Below are 19,060 nucleotides of genomic sequence, written 5' to 3'. Positions count from 1 at the left end.
TACCTGTCATTAATTAGCCATGGATATCAGGCGATTTTTGAAGAGACCTTCGAGTGCTCCCACTCCAACAGATGCCCGAAAAATGCCTCAAGTACAAAGTAAGACTGAAGATGATCAATTCACATGAGTTGTTTTTGTGATTTATAAATCAATTTTACTTGACGAACTATTAAGTGACTACGAGCATTCAGATTGGCCAATGCGTAGTCATGCTATCCGTGTACTGCCCACGTCAAAATGAGTGAAAGTCAGTCAGAGTTTTACTATCCATATTAAACTCCGGTTTCGGCGTATCAACTTCGCTATAGCTTGGTCGCTATGTTAAAGCCTCAATTTGGAGATGTGAGGTTGGCGGTTGCAGCCGTGGACTCCGCGGCTGAACCGTGGATCGGGCGGATGACGCGACAAAAAAATATATTTTAATTAAATTCGGGCGGTTGGCCGTTAAACCAATAAAAATATAAATATTTATAAATATTTGTATTTTATATATTATAAATATTTTTATTTTATTATTTATTTTCTTTAAAGTTATTTTCCCAGCAAACTGGCCTGTTCCCTAGAGGAGCAGTATGGGGAATCCAAGTTGAAACAACTTGCCCAAAGGTTCAGACTTGATGACCGAAAAATTCTTGAAGGCTATAGGGATTTTAAGGATAACTCAAGCATCATTCCAGAAAACCTTGCACCACTCCTGAATATCGACCATCTCATTCCAGTTAGCACTGCTGAGTGTGAGAGGGGGTTCAGCTTAATGAACATCATTAGTGTGCCCCCTGAGATGCAGTCTGCACTTGGTCACAGTGTCGTCCTTGATGTTTATTCAACTGAATGGCCCACCACTCAGCCACCACAAAGTTCAATCCAACACGTATGTGAAGTCCTGGCTGGTGAAGCACAGGGGAGCCATGAACTCCAGAACACGCCCCTGCAAGGCAGGACCTGACGTGGAGGACAAGGAGGACCTCTGGGTACTACTGTGAAAAGCATGCATACTAATACACACACATACACACATGCCATATAGATAGTTCTTAATCTACACATACTTTTCTTTACTGTTGAAATTTGAATAACTTGAATAAACTACAAACACATTCATTGACTGTCATTGATTGATTTAATATGACTTTAATTGATAACATAATGGAATATAGCCAGGCTAGCCTTACAGAGTCGCAACACTTTGCGTTGCGTTGTGTCGAGGTCGGTCTGATAAAAAAATTCATAGTTTACCCACCTCTAATTTGACCACTACAGCCCTGGTCATATCATATACTGTGTTATATAAAACTGATAACATATCAATCATATTGAATCACCATGTAAATCTAACATACAGCATACAATCAGAACACTACTTCAGAACAGCGCTCATTAAAGCAGTGGTTTTCAAACTGTGGGGCGCGCCCCCCCTGGGGGGTGCCAGAGTTCTTCAGGGGGGGCGCGACGTGAGAAAAAAATAAACCCGAAAAAAACCCTGAAAGACGATGATTCAAATCATCAGTCGTACTTCAACTGTAGAAGTAACATAACTAAATCAATTTTCAACCGTTTATCTTCGTGCAAACCATTAACCAAATCTACACACTTGTATCTTCAATAATATCTAAACAGAATTTCGATATCATTTAAAATGTCTTCAGAATTACAGTTTTAGTTTCATACCGCTTCGTTTTCAGCTGTTTTTATTGAAGACGTCAGCCCATTCTGATACACCTACTTCTAGACATCGTAACTCATTCCATTTTCTTTACCATCGTTCAAACCATCAAACAAATCTACACACTTGTATCTTCAATACTATCCAAACGGAATTTTGATAGCATTTATACTTTTTTCAGAATCACAGTTTTAGTTTCAAACCGGCGTTGTTTTCAGTTGCTTATAATAATTTAGGTCACCATAGCAACGCCGGTAAACAAACCCGGCCGAATAGTCGAATCTCTGGACTGAAAAGGCAGATCTGATTCGACTCAGAAAATTCAGAGTCGGGGACCCTGAATGAATCTGTAAACTGGCAGTTTACACAGATTAAGATGCTCAAATGTATTTAAAAAAGGTTAAAGGGGTAGGTCGGAATTTTGGACATAGGGCCTGATTCCGAAGTGAGCATTGGTATTCTATATCACTGGAGACAGTTTTCAACACATTTCATTCAGTCCTTCTAGTTGCAGAGTTCGCTCGTGCTAGGCTAGCGCAAGTCAACGGGCAATGCTAGCCTGCTATTAAAAACAGTCTTACCCACTCCACAGTACACCCGAGGTAAATCAATTATAACGACAGACTATACATCTAAATGTCTGTTTATAGAATAATGTTAGAAATAAAACCAACCTTGCATTGCATTGCATTTTGAGGGAATTGCGGGGTCTCAGCAGCAGTGTTTATATTCCTGTACGTAGGCTACGGCAGCGGCGGACTGATACCTAGGTTACCTGCCGCTGTCATTGCTACAAACGCAGAGTACAGTGAACGAAGGAATTCTACAAGCGTATTAAATTAACAAGATATGGCCACGTTTGGAGGAGTTAGCGATGCATCTGCTTTTGAAGACGATTATGAGGAATTTGTTGTATCCAACGAACCGTACATGTACGAGCCGGTGTTTTGATGTCAAAGCCAGCAGCAACAAGCCACAGTTGAGTCCTTTCTGGATCTCGCACTGGAAATGGGTGGAAACTTTGTGGTGCCCATCTGTACCGTTTTATTTCTACAATTTCTAAAAGCACACTGAACCATCATGTTGCCTAGTCGTTCAATTGCGCTTCTGTCCCACGCTTCTCTGTTTACGTTCTTCTGTCGTGATTCGGTTACAAACCTAACCAGCGCATAGTAGAATTCCGCTTCTGCTGAGAAAGTAGTCCCTCGATGATTCATGCGATGCAAGGTTAGTTTTATTTCTAACATTATTCTATCAACACAGACATTTCAATCTATAGTCTGGCGTTATAATTGATTTACCTCGGGTGTACTGTGGAGTGGGTAAGACTGTTTTTAATAGCAGGCTAGCATTGCCCGTTGACTTGCGCTAGCCTAGCACGAGCGAACTCTGCAACTAGAAGGACTGAATGAAATGTGTTAAACTGTCTCCAGTGATATAGAATACCAATGCTCACTTCGGAATCAGGCCATATGTCCAAAATTCCGAACTACCCCTTTAAGCTAAAACTTGCTTAGATAAAGTTGTTAAATTGTGTTGTTTAAAAACGCAAAAAGATGTTTTAATGTTTCAGAAATATGTTTAAAAAATATGTTAAAAAATTTGTTTCAATTGTTTCAAAAATATTTTGACTGTATTGCGCCCTTACCTCTAGGTGGGGTAATTTTCCCATTTGGTAAACATTGAAGCGCACTCGCATAATGCTCATCACACCGGCTGGCGGTATTACCGATTACCGAGACGGTCGTCATGTAGCCACCTCAAGTCCCATTATGCTTGACCACATTGCTGCTCGCAGCTATATTTGTAATTCCTTTTGTTCCTGATGGCACCATACGACACAGCCAACTAGAAGGCCTAGACGTGTAAAAGGATACGCCCAACTCGGCATATTCGAAATCTGATTGGTTGAAGAACATGTCAATCAACAACATAGTCGCCATTAGCGTCAACAGCGAAGGGATTCTCTCAGGATTCTGGAGGATTTTTTTTACCCGCAGGGAAATAATCTCATTCTCATCATCTCATTTTCGTCCGCTTATCCGGGGTCGGGTCAAGCAGGGGGCCCCAGACTTCCCTTTCCCGGGCCGCATTGACCAACTCTGACGGGGGGATCCCGAGGCGTTCCCAGGCCAGTGTTGAGATATAATCTCTCCACCTAGTCCTGGGTCTTCCCCGAGGTCTCCTCCCCACTGGACGTGCCTGAAACACCTCCCAAGGAAGGCGCCCAGTGGGCATCCTTACCAGATGCCCGAACCACCTCAGCTGACTCCTTTCTGAGTAAAGGAGCAGCGGCTCTAATCCGAGTTCCTCACGGATGGCTGAGCTTCTCACCCTATCCCTTAGGGAGACGCCAGCCACCCTTCTGAGAAAACTCATCTCGGCCGCTTGTACCCGCGATCTCGTCCTTTCGGTCATCACCCAGCCCTCATGACCATAGGTGAGGATAGGAACGAAGATCGACCGGTAGATCGAGAGCTTTGCCTTGCGGCTCAGCTCTCTTTTCGTAACAACGGTGCGGTAAAGCGAACGCAATACCGCCCCCGCTGCTCCGATTCTCCGGCCAATCTCACGCTCCATAGTACCCTCACTCGCGAACAAGACCCCGAGGTACTTGAACTCCTTCACTTGGGCTAAGGAGTCATTTCCTACCCGGAGTAAGCAATCCATCGGTTTCCTGCTAAGAGTCATGGCCTCAGATTTAGCGGTGCTGATCCTCATCCCAGCCGCTTCACACTCGGCCGCCAGCCGATCCAGTGAGTGCTGAAGGTCACAGGCCGATGATCCAATGAGTACCACATCATCTGCAAAAAGCAGTGACGAGATCCTCAGACCACCGAACTGCAACCCCTCCCCACCACGACTACGCCTCGATATCCTGTCCATGTATATCACAAACAGGATTGGTGACAAGGCGCAGCCCTGGCAGGGACCAGCACCCACTGAGAACGAAACTGACTGGCTGCCGAGGACGCGAACACAGCTCTCGCTTTGGGAGTACAGGGATTGGATGGCCCTGAGGATAGACCCCCTTACCCCATACTCCCGCAGCACCTCCCACAGTTTCTCCCGGGGGACCCGGCGTGTCAACCATGACAGCCCCTCAACACCCAGAGCCTTTAGCATTTCTGGCTGGATCTCATCAATCCCTGGGGCTTTGCCACTGCGGAGATGTTTGACTACCTCAGTGACCTCCACCAGGGAAATTGACGACGAAACACCATCAACCTCGAGCTCTGCCTCCAACATAGAGGGCGTGTTATTCGGATTCAGGAGTTCCTCAAAGTGTTCCTTCAAACGTCCGACGACCTCCTCAGTTGAGGTCAACAGAGTCCCATCCTTACTGTACACAGCTTGGATGGTTCCCCGTTTCCCCCTCCTGGGGTGCCGGATAGTCTTCCAGAAACACTTTGGTGCCGACCGAAAGTCCTTCTCCATGGCCTCTCCGAACTTCTCCCACACCCGCTGCTTAGCCTCCAACACGGCAGCAGCTGCAGCCCTTCGGGCCTGTCGGTACCCTGCAACCGAGTCAGGAGTCCTCCAGGATATCATCTCCCGGAAGGCCTCCTTCTTCAATCGGACGGCTTTCCTGACCACCGGTGTCCACCACGGTGTCCGAGGGTTACCGCCCCTTGAGGAGCCTAAGACCCTGAGGCCACAGCTAGCCACCGCAGCTTCAGCAATGGAGGCTTTGGACACCGCCCACTCCGGCTCAATGCCCCCAACCTCCACAGGAATGCCAGAAAAACTCCACCGGAGGTGTGAGTTGAAGATACCTAGGACGGGGGCCTCCTCCAGACGTTCCCAGTTCACCCGCACTACTCGTTTGGGCTTACCAGGTCTATCCGGAAATTTCCCCCATTCCCTGATCCAACTCACAACCAGATGGTGGTCGGTTGACAGTTCCGCCCCTCTCTTTACCCGAGTGTCCAAAACATGCGGCCTCAGATCAGATGACACGATCACAAAATCGATCATTGATCTTCGGCCTAGGGTACTCTGGTACCGGGTACACTTATGAGCACCCTTATGTTCGAACATGGTGTTTGTTATGGATAATCCATGACTAGCACAGAAGTCCAATAACAAACGACCGCTCGGGTTTAGATCAGGGAGGCCGTTCCTCCCCACCATGCCTCTCCAGGTGTCTCCATCGTTGCCCACGTGGGCGTTGAAGTCACCCAGCAGAACTACGGAGTCCCCTACTGGAGCCCCATACAGGACTCCATTCAGGGTCTCCAAGAAGGCCGAGTACTCTGAGCTGCTGTTTGGTGCATACGCACAAACAACAGTCAGAGTTTTCCCCCCTACAACCCTTAGTCGCAGGGAGGCGACCCTCTCGTCTACCGGGGTAAACTCCAACACCGCTGCGCTCAGCCGGGGATTTATGAGTATCTCCACACCCGCCCGGCGCCTCACGCCCTTGGCAACTCCGGAGAAGAATAGAGTCCAACCCTTATCCAGGAGTACGGTACCAGAGCTGAGACTGTGCGTGGAGGTAAGCCCCACCAGATCTAACTGATAGCGCTCCACCTCCCTCACAAGCTCCGGTTCCTTTCCCCACAGCGAGGTGACGTTCCACGTCCCCAGAGCCAGCTTCTGCCGCCCGGGTCTGGTCCGTCGAGACCCCTGACCTTCGCTGCCACCCATGTGGCTGCGCACCCGACCCCAGCGGGTCTTCCCACAGGTGGTGGGCCCATGGGATGAAGAGAGGGGGGGTGCCACGTAGTTTGTTCGGGCTGTGCCCGACCGGGCTCCGTGGCAAACCCGGCCACCAGGCGCTCGCCATCGAGCCCTCCGTCTGGGCCTGGCTCCAGACGGGGGCCCCGGGCTTCCTCCGGGCCGGGTCACATCTCCTCTTCTTTCGTTGTTCATTGGAGTTTTTGAACCATTCTTAGTCTGGCCCCTCACCTGAGACCACTCTGCCATGAGAGACCCTACCAGGAGCACAAGGCTCCAGACAACACAGCCCTCAGGTTCACAGGGACACGCAAACCTCTCCACCACGATAAGGTGACGGTTCCAGGAGAGGCAGGGAAATAATCTGATTGGATAAACTCTAATATATATATTATCGCACTGGAGGCAACGCAACTGAAGGAAAAACAAATAAATACGTATTTAGACTTATGTGAACAAACTTATTAAAATAGATAGAATGACAAAATAAATATATATATTAAAAGGTATCAATTATATATTTAATAAAAATAATGTATTGTTCTGAAAGTGTCTAGGCCAGCAGAGAAGGCTTTGCTGGCCCTGACGGCCTGCCTCTGTAGCTAAGGTCCGTCCTATTTACTGGAGGAGTGAACATTGTTTCATGTTTCCGTTGCATAAGAACCTTACGGGAGGGTAATGATTGGAAAATATCATGCATTTTGAATGTCCAAATAGCACACCACTAACATTTTAGTCCTGTCTAATCTCGTCAACGAAAACGAAACTTACATTTCGTCATAGTTTTTATTATCAAAGATCTTTTTTTTAGCTCGTCATCGTCTCATCTTTGTAATGGAACCAAAGTGGTAACACTTTAGTTTGACAGTCCACTGTTGACACTCAACAAGCCATCAGTAGATACTCAGTTGCATGTCAACAGTTAATTGAGTTGACAATCAACTGAACTATATCAACAGATAAGTAACATGTATTCAACTAACTGTAAGTTAACTATAAGTTGCACTATTAGTAGATGGTTAGTTGATATTTGAGAGAGCTTGTTCAACAGATAAGAAACAAGGATTCAACTAACTGTCTGTTAACTATAAGTTGCACTATTAGTAGATGTTGTTTTGTACACGTAGCATGCATTCAACTAACTGTCAGTTAACTATTAGTTGCATTATTAGTAGATGGTTAGTTGATATTCAACAAAGCTTTCAACAGATAAGAAACAAGCATTCAACTAACTGTAAGTTAACTACACGTTGCACTATTAGCTGATGTTTAGTTGATATTCAACAGTGAGTTAGTTGATACTCTACAGAGCTTGTCAACAAATATGTAACATGCATTCAACTAAGTGTTAGTTAACTATAGGATATTTTTATTTTGTTTACAAAAACAGTCTGCAACAGACATTGTGCTTTTTACTACATGTTCTTTACAAATATTCAACTATCAGTTGAGTGTCAACTTCTAGTAAGTTGACTATCAACTGCTGTTATTAACCAATTCTCAACTTACGTTTCATATGGATCAACTTTCCCCCACTCACAAGGAACACATCTAATGAATGAACATTCAACCCTCTGTTGATCATATATGTTCATTGTAAAATAAAGATGAGAATATTTTATCAATCAATAGGCACCCTGTGTAGGTGACAACCTGTTGATTGTCATATGACTGTCGACAAACTATCAGTCAATATTCAACTAAGCATTAGTAGAGAGGTCTTAGGACTGTCAAATTAAAGTGAAAACAGTTTAGTGTCTACACACTATTAACAGAGCAAAACAGAGAAAATAGTTGACTATCAGTTGATTCTCAACAAACTATCAGTCGATATTCAACTAAGCATTAGTAGAGAGGTCTTAGGACTGTCGAATTAAAGTGAAAACAGTTTAGTGTCTACACACTATTAACAGAGCAAAACAGAGAAAATAGTTGATTTTCAACAAACTATCAGTCGATGTTCAACTAAGTATTAGTAGAGAGGTCTTAGGACTGTCAAATTAAAGTGAAAACAGTTGAGAACAGTAGACACTCTACAAACTAGTAACAGCACAAAATAGACACGTTTTGCTCAACTGATCAGTAAAACTGGATGACCGCAAAGTGAAATAAACAACACATAAGCAGCATATCAGAGAAGAAAGCAACTTTATTATTTAAAAAAAACTAAACTTTAACAGAACTTTTTTTACAAAGGAAGATTTCAAGGACCTGGCGGTACCGCTTCACCACATCCGATATTGTTGTCACTGAAAATGGAAAAAAAATCCATTTCATCACTCAATTTGGCCCACCTGATTGTGTTTACCTGCTCGATTTTAGGCAATGCAGCTCAGGGTTCACAAACTTTTGCACATACAACAGTTGGCAAATCATTTGTTTGATCTGTTTTAACAATTGTTTTCCGGAAAAGAAAAATGTTGAAGTGATAAACAATTCTGTTATTTCTAAAAAAAAATACTGGTATTGATAAAAAATGAATTAATAATGGTTAAACACAATAAAATTCCAAAATGGTCAAGGGGTTCACAAACTTTCAAGCAGCACTGTATATGTAATGTCTGAACCTAAAGAAATACAGCACAATTATATAATTTACTTTACCACGATATCCTTTGGCCTTTGACTTCTTCGACTTCTTCGACTTTTTGCTCCTTTTTTTTGCTTTCTTCTTGTGCTTCCTCTTTTTCTTTCTGCCATCAGAGGAGTAAGAGCTGCTGCTGCTGGAATCTGAGTCAGTGCTGGAGCTGCTACTTGCGTCAGTGTTTGACTCTGGTTCGGTGTCAGTGTTGTCCACTGTGTCACCTGGGAAATGACGAAAAGCAGAAAAAAGCACTTAAAACAACTTTTAAGGGTAACTTTACCCCCAGTCTTAGCATAACTTGTCACACTGCACAATTTTGAAAAATGCGTTCTGACCAAGGTTCTGACGGCTCAGTTAGGAAGGAGGTGGCTGTAAAGGATGCTGGGTTAATCTAGCTGTCACTCAAGAAGATCTAAATGATATAACTTCCTTGAAAAGCAGAGTGACAGAGAGTCTAAGGGCACTATCGCTACACGATATGAGCTCATATGTCACACAGATGTGTTGTTTGAGGTGGAGGATTTTTCTAATTTTAAATTGTTGGAGGGCAATTCGGAAGTAAATGATGTATCTTGATAGTAGTGTTATGAGACAGAGTAGCCTAAGTGAGTGAGCGAGAATGGCAGTGTGTTGTTGTTTGAGGGATTTCAGTGAGTGCATGGACGAGCGAGGAGAGTGAGCGGTAGCATGTGTCAATCAAGCAAAGCAATGAATGAGTCTGGGTGTGTGAATGCAAGCGATAGAAAGCAGCATAAGCTAATGCAACCTACTGTAAAGTGAGTGCAACGGGAATAAAGTAAGCCTGTCAAAAATCGGTGTCCTCCTCATTCCGACCCACTGCCGGTAGAGTTAAGGGTGTTACCGTAACAGTTGTGTCTTTTTTAAAAGAGCGCAGCTGGCCGGCTTTGCAGCGTTCACCTGTAAGGCGCAGGTGTGAATAGTGCCCACCTGATAGGCTGATGTCTATCAGATGTTGTAACGTAGAGTGACCCTCATACAATGGGTGAACTCCAATATTGTGGTTGTTGTAGTGAAGCCACATACATTACAGTTTTTTTTCGATCGCTAACCCACAGTGGGCACAACTGGAGCTCAATGTGCAAAAATCTAACTACAGTCTGCACTACCAATAGTCACTGGAGCTGAACAGTTCACATCACCTGCAAAATAGGCTCAGAGCAGCAAACACTATGAACCAGCCTCATCGCGATAACACATGTCACTCAGAACATGCTCAGAGTATAAAGCATCAAACCCCAATTCACAAATGACAAACTTTGATCTTTACAGTTTAAATAATCAGAGTTACTTCACACAAATTACGTAATATTTTCTTTGAAGAAAGAGTGAAATTTAATAACAAACCAGTTTTTTCTAGGTTATCATAAATAAATGAAAATCAGAAGTTTGCTTCAATAGATACATCTTTAGTTCATATTGATAACATTTCTGAATGTAGTATTTATCTGTGTTAATAAGTCAATTCCTTCAATTTTGCAATTTGCATCTCAAATTTTCATATCTTTTTAAAAATTTGTATTACCGATGCAACTTTAAATCTTTGCAGATTGGGTTGCACTCTCAACCCTGCCTCTCTCAATGAGAGACCATGATTCACAACAGGGTCTATCAGTGTAGCCCTTACTGTATTTCATCAGACATAAAATTCGATGTCTTCTTGGGGCCTCTCCGAATAGTCCAATCTCCTAAGCTATAAGCCTCCTTTCCTATACCTTAACCCCTGAACGTCATCGGGGTTAAGGAGAGATGAAAGGTGCTTCCTATCGAACATAGGAAAATACAGCAATGTTTCAAATGAATTCGACTCCACTTTTCCTAGTTTTACAACACTAGCCTATTTTGATCCATGCGTTCTTTTCATATTGATTTTAATCAGGTTTTCGCCAACAGAGTGAGAATCCCTCCGATATATCCCAATTCACATGTGGATAAATCTTCCTCTCTTCTCCTCTCCTCTCTTCTGTTTTACCTCTTGTTCGTATGAATTTGTGTAGAGTCGGTAAACTCCGGCGGTGGCCTGTTGCTTTAAGTCTTGCCGCCGTAAAGGATTATGGGATACCACTATCTCCTTTCCTTTCGCATAGGTTGGTCCGGAGTAACCTATGCTAAAGGAGGGTTAAAGGAAGAATCAAGGCTCCTTTCCTATGCCTTTCTTAAGTATTTCGAGAATTCGAATCACCTATCCGCCGAGTATTTCCGGGTCATCTCGATAGGAAAGGAAATTTCCTATGCAAAAAAGACTATTCGGAGAGGCCCTAGGTCTTCCACACATCCACACTCTCACTGCCACTCTTCTCCCTCCACCAACCTTTCTTCCTTGGTCCATTTCCAAAAGAGAGTATTTTTGTACTTTCCCTATATACTGTACATATGTTCACTCACAAGTCTAAAACAAGACACCTTGTGTTTCAGTTGAAATTGCAATCCACAGTGTTTAAAATGCACCAGGATGAAATCCATTCTGTTTTGAATGTGTGGTTTACAGTTGTGACAGCAGTGTGTTAGCATTTGAACAAAGTGCTGAAAATCCACAGTGTTGTGCAGGTTGTGATATAAGCCATGAGATAAGTGTGTAGAGTTCTGCAAATTGTGTTTAAGCAATGAAAAATGAGCTAGTGGTTGGTCCACAGGAACTGCATGCTGAGTTTTGCACGTGTCGCTCCAGTTGTGCCCACTGTGGTTAAGCGATCATAAAAAACTGTATTGAAGTCCTCAGGTAAAACTATACTCTAGCTTTACAAACCTTGCTCTGCTGAAGGCCTTTGCTCAAGCTGCCGCTTCAGTAAAGCATTCTCCTCCTCCAGCAACTCTATCCGGGTCTGCAGCTCTTCTGACTTCTTCTTCCATTGGACTTTGCCTGGTTGAAATAGAATATTTTCCATATTAACAACTGCAACATATGACATGATAGATACAAAATTCATGTTAGTAGAGTATATGAGGCAAACCTTGTAGGAAAAGTAAAATATTTTTTTATATGCATTATAATATTTGATCTATAAAACATACTACTGAAGTCTCGACTGGACACGCTAACAAGCATAGAAGAAATTAAAATCTCCTCATGAAGCACATGAATCTGCACCTGCCACTGTCAGGCAACTCGGAGTCCAACAAAAATAATCCCACACAAGGATCAATTCTGCCCCACCATAATATGTGTTGGTGTGTTTTTCTGCACAATCCTCCTCTCTCTGGATGTGTTTTACATAGCGTGGTTCCAGAGTACGCCTGTTTTAGGCACCTGAATATCTGTGGATAGTCTTTAATAATCGTGATTACACTGTCAAACAAAATAATCATGATTATGATTATGATTTTTGCCATAATATACATGCTGATATGTTCAGCGATCAGATGGAGAGGAGCGTCTCCCGTAGTCTACGGTGCCAACAGGTTCACGCTGCGCTTTGCATGAAGTGTGTGTTTTTATTTTTCTTCCCAACGGGACCGTCAATACTGTCCCAGTGTCAGTTTGGAGCTGAACTGCGCCGAACTGCCAGCTGATACACAGCTAAATCAGCTGTGTTTCAGTTTGAGCCTATACTTCTCGCGAGCCGCGCGTCCAGCAGCAAAAATACAGTAGGCTATACATTATGTTTCACATCGTAGGCTACAAACCACATAACGTGGCATTGACATAGGGCTACATATTATAATGAAACAACAATAATTTGATGTTTTTCTTTTTTATTTATAGGCTAGATGTAGGCATTTTTATTATTTTTAACCCCATATTATATCAATGATATATTTCGCAGTTTTTATTTCGTTCTTCCTGCTTCTCTCCACCCCAGAATGTCTGTCCAATGAATGAATGATCTCAGATCACGTGTGGTTTTGCTTCGTAATGCTGGTTCACTTGCAAAAGTGGACCACACCAAACAAAAAAAATCTAAATTATATTTGGTCTGGACCAAAGCAAGTGATCCAACGGACTTTCCATGTGTGAATACACCTTAAGTCACACCACTAAACATCTAAATGCATGTGTAATACCATCTTATGACACTAAGGTCACAGGTCACACGAGACAAAAACCTGCAAAAATTATGTAGATAAATATCACTGGTAAGGGCTTCTGTTTTTGGTGAAATACAGTTGCTTATTTGCAGCTGAATTATTACTTTGAAAAGTAGTCTCGCCACCGTCTCGCAATTAATCGCTTGTGGTGGCGTTAATAAAAAGACCCACAATTTTATGGTTCATGGTCTAAAGCTAATTATAAGCCTTTGGTTGATATCCAGACAATCCTCTATTATTCAGTTGGCAATGACCACCCGCAACACTGCTACATGCGCCAAAGTATGTGAATATCGAGACGGGAAGAAAAGTCTACGATGTCGCCAAGCAGCTATTAACGTTGTCACCCCCTAGCTAAGCAAAACTAACGTTACTAGCTCTTGCTGAGCCCGGCCAGAAACAGTTCTGAGTATTACACTGACTTTTTGTACAAATGTGTCAACCCAACTTACCAGCAGTAGGCATATCGGAGCTTTCTCCTTCATTCCCCCGCTGTCCTTTTGCTCGGGTAGAGCGCTCAGGCCTTTCCACCATAGGCCTATTCAAATTTCCAGGCGAGGCCGATCTTAACTGATGAAAAATCATATGCTGGTACTGAAACAAGAGATAGGCCTAACATAAGTGGTTCACACATACAAGTAATGGTGCCTGCTTTCGAAATAAAACAATAACTGTTGAGAGAGGGTTGATACTTACCATAGCGACAAGATCCAATTTATTTTGCGCGGACTAATAGCTTCTTTCAACGGCACCGAGTTGGCGGTGCGGCTTAGCCAATCGGACGGTAGAAGCGCTTGATTATTATGATTGAGTCAGGCATCAACCAGGGAATCAGCCAGATTTTCAAATCAGGGACTTTTTGGCCAGTAACATCAGTTATTTCCTCTGCCCACCGGTGCTATGGCTTCGCTTGCGGGAACACTTTTGAGAAGAGTGAATGTCAAGGAGACAAAAAAAACATCATTCAAGTTGATAACATGGTTGCAAAAGAAAAGGTTGCTGCAAAGAAAAGTGAAATGCAAAAACTGCAGACACAAAATGAAGATGGTCTACTATACACTGTCCACAGACCTCCACATCTGGTAAGTGTGCTAATGTTATTAATTATTGTTAACTCATGGGCCCATCAGTTGTTTGGCAATCGGCACAACCATTTAGGTTGGAATATGATATTATTGCGAGTTTCCGCGCCTCCACCGCGCAGCAGCTCGTCGCCTCCCTTCATTTCAATGAGGGAACGCGGCAGAGGGGAGGCGGTTGCCCTACCGCTCAGCTTTCCCAAACTGTTGTCTCGACTTTATTATTGGTAAAAGCTCATACAGAGACTATTACACCGGTATACATGTTTTAAAAGAGAAATACATGTGATGAATTTCTGGTCAACCTATCCCAACGAGGATGATTTTTTTTAAAAAGGTCACTTTTCGTTTTTCGTGTTTTCATTTCCAAACGGATATGGATTGAACGGAAGATACATGGATTTTGGGGCCATAGGATTTGGTGCTTTCACGTTAAAAATTGTACCAGGGGCGAAAATTGTACCGGCCTACGTCATCCATAGTAATCCATTCCAAACCTGCCTGGCAACAGACGATCGTGTCTCCCGTTGCCGGGCAACGGGCGACGGGCGATCGCGTCGAATGACGTGGAAGGTTCTTGAACATTCGCGAACTCGTTCATTGAGCGCGACAAGACAGATAACACTTATTTACAAATTTACCCTACATTTATTAGCGTTCCTAACTTTATATTTATATTGTATTGCATTGTATTTATCTATTTCCCTACACAGTAATAGCTAAATGTTATGGGGATAACGTGAATAATAATAATAAAAAACATTTACCAGTTAGTAAATGCCTGCTCACCTATCTATCTATCTATTATCTATCTATCTATCTATCTATCTATAATCTATTCTCTAAATTTAATTAAGGAAATTAAATTAACACAAGCTAGCTAGACTATGAACACATTAAACACTCAGTTTACTAGCTAAATTCGATTAAACAATTGAATGCAATACAAATATAAAGTAAAAATCGAAGTGTTATTATCGCGATCCGTTATCTGTATTATATTATTTAGTCTTCGGCAACATGAGCGCAATTGAAACCTGCCTGGCAACGGACAACCCCTTACGTAATCTGTTGTGATGACGTAGGCCGGTACAATTTTCGCCCCCGGTACAATTTTAACGTGACACCGCCCCAAAAAAACAAATGCTAATATTGCAATATTTGTATGGTAGCCCTTATTAACAATTCCCATTTGAATGTAATGTAAACTAATGAATCAAATGCTAATGAATGGTTTGATTGATTCAATGTTATTATTTCAGACATATCAAAAAATTAAAAGCATGAAAATACAATAGACAAAAATGATGTTCAAATCAATTCACAAAAAATTAAATTAAACAAAAAATTTGATATATTTAATTGATATGCCTGAAACAAGTAGGAAGAACTATTCACTTAATCCTACCCCTTTGTAATGCATGATTGAAATGATGAATAAGCTTGTACACAGCGAATAGCCGGAAGCATGTAGCTTGATATGTAGTATCAAGCTAGTTTAAGTTTTAAGATATCTATTTGATCAAGTTATAATTTATGACATGATCATCAATAAGGGTTATTTACATTGCCACAATGTTTTAGGCTGAGCAGTTGTTAGACAATGTATGTATGTATATGTCAAACTTATAGACATCATTTAAATTTCCAATTTGTTTGCAATTTTCAGGGAGTGCCGTCGTAAAAGATGTCGACGTTTGAGGAGAAGTGTAAGGACCAAGTCTCTTTTCTCAAACTCACACTGTAGTCTCTTCACATGGATGGAGTACATCCACAGGTAATCATTTTAGGTTTTCTCCAACTCCAGTATTTCACAGATTACAGCTCTAGGTTCAGAGTGTGAAATGTTTGTACAATTGAAGCTGAAACTATAGTTGCAAGTTGCAACAGTAGTTTTTCAGTAGAAAAAGCTTTGTGACAAAAGTAGACTTACGGATTGATCAAACAAGCACATATTTTCTTTGTGTATGTAAACAGTTCTGATTAAATCTTTGTTTTCTTTGTAGATTTGCACAGGGTTTGCAGCTACGGCAGGTAGACATGCTTCAGGATGGCATCACTAAAAGCACTGCTACACTCTCAATGATGTCTAAAAAACTGCGAAGAATTTGCCTAAAAATTTACTCCCCAGAGTATTTGCCTTTTGTGTTTACTCCCCAGAGTAAACACAAAACATGGGAAAGCAGGATTTAGTTACTATGCAACAAATAGCTGGAATAAACTCCCAGAGGATTTAAGACTTGCCCCAACTCTGAGCACCTTTAAAACAAGACTTTTTATCGTGTGAAGACTTTTATGTTTGCTATAGCCTTCTGCTAAAATCTTAAATACATTGCACTTTCTAAAAAGCTTTTTAACTTTGCCTCTATTTTTTATTTTAATACTAAAATGCCTTTTTAATTTACCCATTTCTTTGCATATGTTTTTCTTTTACTTATCTATTATTATTTTATTTTATTGTATGACAATGTTTATATGTGAAGCACTTTGAGTCTGCCTTGTGTATGAAAAGTGCTATATAAATAAAGTTGCCTTGCCTTGCCTTGCCTAAAAAGCCTTAAAAGGCACAGGAAAGAAAAAGGCCAGAAAATCGGTGGAGTCAACGCTATCGTCCACATTGACGAGAGCAAGTTCTGCCATAAGCGCAAGGTATATTTGTAATATAATTCACTAAATATGGGGTCATTCAATTTCAACTCATCAAAAATCTGATCTTTCCTCAGTTCTTGTTTTGAATTTTATTATAAACTTAATGTTGAAATATCAATTGTCTTCTAGAGAAATCTTTAAGCCTTACTTTTAGATTAATTATTGTGGAAGTTTGGCTCTATGAACATAATTTCTGAATTTTCTGAATTTGTATTAAAAGCCTCACCATTCAAAATATTTTCCCTGGAATGGTTTTAACCACACTTGAAAAAAAATATTAATTTAAGTACTTCATGATGTTAATGCAATCAAATAAATAGCACTATGTACTGTATTCACATGCAAATCGGCATATTGGAGGGGCCAATGAAAAGTGACAAGGTCATGACTTGTGTGCTGCATGCATCTTTAAAGAAGTATGGAAGACGCCTCGGAGTGTTTTGATACTATTTGCTATAACTAATCTATACCTTAAGAAAACATGGCCTACATTATAGTTTTCAGGTAGAGCAAGTTGAAATAAGAAATAAAATTAGACCGTAGGCTATATCATATCAAGGTAATAATGCAACTTCTTGGTAACTGTCAGGTAGTTCAATGCATGAAAGAGTTATCAACTCATTCACTGTTGACATGCAACAACACATACTAATAATAATATGCATTCCAAACTTAAAAAAACAAAAGTTTTTATATTACTCCATTATTTATATCATTTGGAAATTAGCATAATCATCATACTTCTCACTGGCTGTAATATAACATTGAGTGGTTTTCTTGATTATGTATATATTTGACTTTAGGGTATTATTTATTGTATAACATTTATATTGTGTTTTGGCAGTACGGAAAGGGCGCTTCGGGAACAGCTGGAGGAGAAAAAGGACATGGGTCTTTGGAATGCTCCAAATCAAACAGTCTGACAGGCGTCCTATTCTTCGCCTCGGACAGAGAAGAAATAAGGAGACCCTTGTTCCTATCATCAAAAAGCATGTGAAGCGTCACAGTCTCGTCGTAAGTGATGAGTGGAGAGCGTATGCTGGTCTCGCCACAGAGGGCTACAGGCATGTCAGGGTGAACCACAGCCAACATTATGTTGACCCTCAGACAGGACTCCATACTCAGAACCTCGAGAGAGCGTGGCAGACCTATAAAAAGGAAATTTGGAGAATGCGGGGGAATCGGTCGGAGAAGGCCTTGAAAGAGCAGCTCTGCTTTATTGAGTGGACCTACTGGTTAGCGAGGGAAAATTCAGAAGGTGTCCTTGGCAGGCTTGTCAAGGAAATAAGGTGTTCCTATCAGACATAGGAAGCAGAGCTTGGCATTGATCAAAATAGGCTGAAATGGACAGGAGAAAGGGGAGAGTGTTTTAATTTATTTTTAAAAGAAAAGTTTTTGTTGTATTTGTTCAAACGGTTTATAGTATTCTTGGTTCTTTTGACTCTTCGAACTCTTCCTTTGTAAAAAGAGTTCTGTTAAAGTTTAGTTTTTTTTTTAATAATAAAGTTGCTTTCTTCTCTGATATGCTGCTTATGTGTTGTTTATTTCACTTTGCGGTCATCCAGTGTTACTGATCAGTTGAGCAAAACTTGTCTCTATTTTGTACAGTTACTAGTTTGTAGTTTGTCTACTGTTATCAACTGTTTTCACTTTAATTTGACAGTCCTAAGACCTCTCTACTAATACTTGGTTGAATATCGACTGATAGTTTGTTGAGAATCAACTATTTTCTCTGTTTTGCTCTGTTAATAGTTTGCACACACTAAACTGTTTTCAGTTTAATTTGACAGTCCTAAGACCTGTCTACTAATGCTTAATTGAATATCGACTGATAGTTTGTTGAGAATCAACTGATAGTCAACTATTTTCTCTGTTTTGCTCTGTTAATAGTGTGTAGACACTATTAGATGTTAGATGTGTTCCTTGTGAGTGGAGGAAAGTTGATCCATATGAAACGTAAGTTGAGAATTGGTTAATAACAGCAGTTGATAGTCAACTTACTAGAAGTTGACACTCAACTGATAATTGAATATTTGTAAATAACATGTAGTAAAAAGCACAATGTCTGTTGCAGACTGTTTTTGTAAAAATAAATTAACAAAATAAAAATATCCTATTAACTAACACTTAGTTGAATGCATGTTACATATTTGTTGACAAGCTCTGTAGAGTATCAACTAACTCACTGTTGAATATCAACTAAACACCAGCTAATAGTGCAACGTGTAGTTAACTTAGTTAGTTGAATGCTTGTTTCTTATCTGTTGAAAGCTTTGTTGATTATCAACTAACCATCTACTAATAATGCAACTAATAGTTAACTGACAGTTGAATGCATGCTACGTGTACAAAACAACATCT

General features: G+C 41.2%; 1 long non-coding RNA gene and 1 pseudogene across 1 annotated transcript; one reads left to right on the top strand and one right to left on the bottom strand.

Moving 5' to 3' along the window:
* Positions 1-19,060, top strand: part of LOC130404236 (acetylcholine receptor subunit alpha-like) — a 95,303-nt pseudogene that overhangs the window by 64,635 nt on the left and 11,608 nt on the right.
* Positions 11,577-13,960, bottom strand: LOC130404425 (uncharacterized). Its single transcript, XR_008904228.1, has 3 exons — positions 13,668-13,960; positions 13,424-13,565; positions 11,577-11,805 (listed from the first exon to the last, which is right to left on the bottom strand). It is a non-coding gene; the product is annotated as an uncharacterized LOC130404425 (long non-coding RNA).

This window comes from Gadus chalcogrammus, chromosome 15, assembly GCF_026213295.1.
Source record: "Gadus chalcogrammus isolate NIFS_2021 chromosome 15, NIFS_Gcha_1.0, whole genome shotgun sequence".
Classification (NCBI taxonomy): domain Eukaryota; kingdom Metazoa; phylum Chordata; class Actinopteri; order Gadiformes; family Gadidae; genus Gadus; species Gadus chalcogrammus.
The sequence above is the reverse complement of the archived record's forward strand: the minus strand, read 5'-3'. Positions and strand labels throughout refer to the sequence as shown.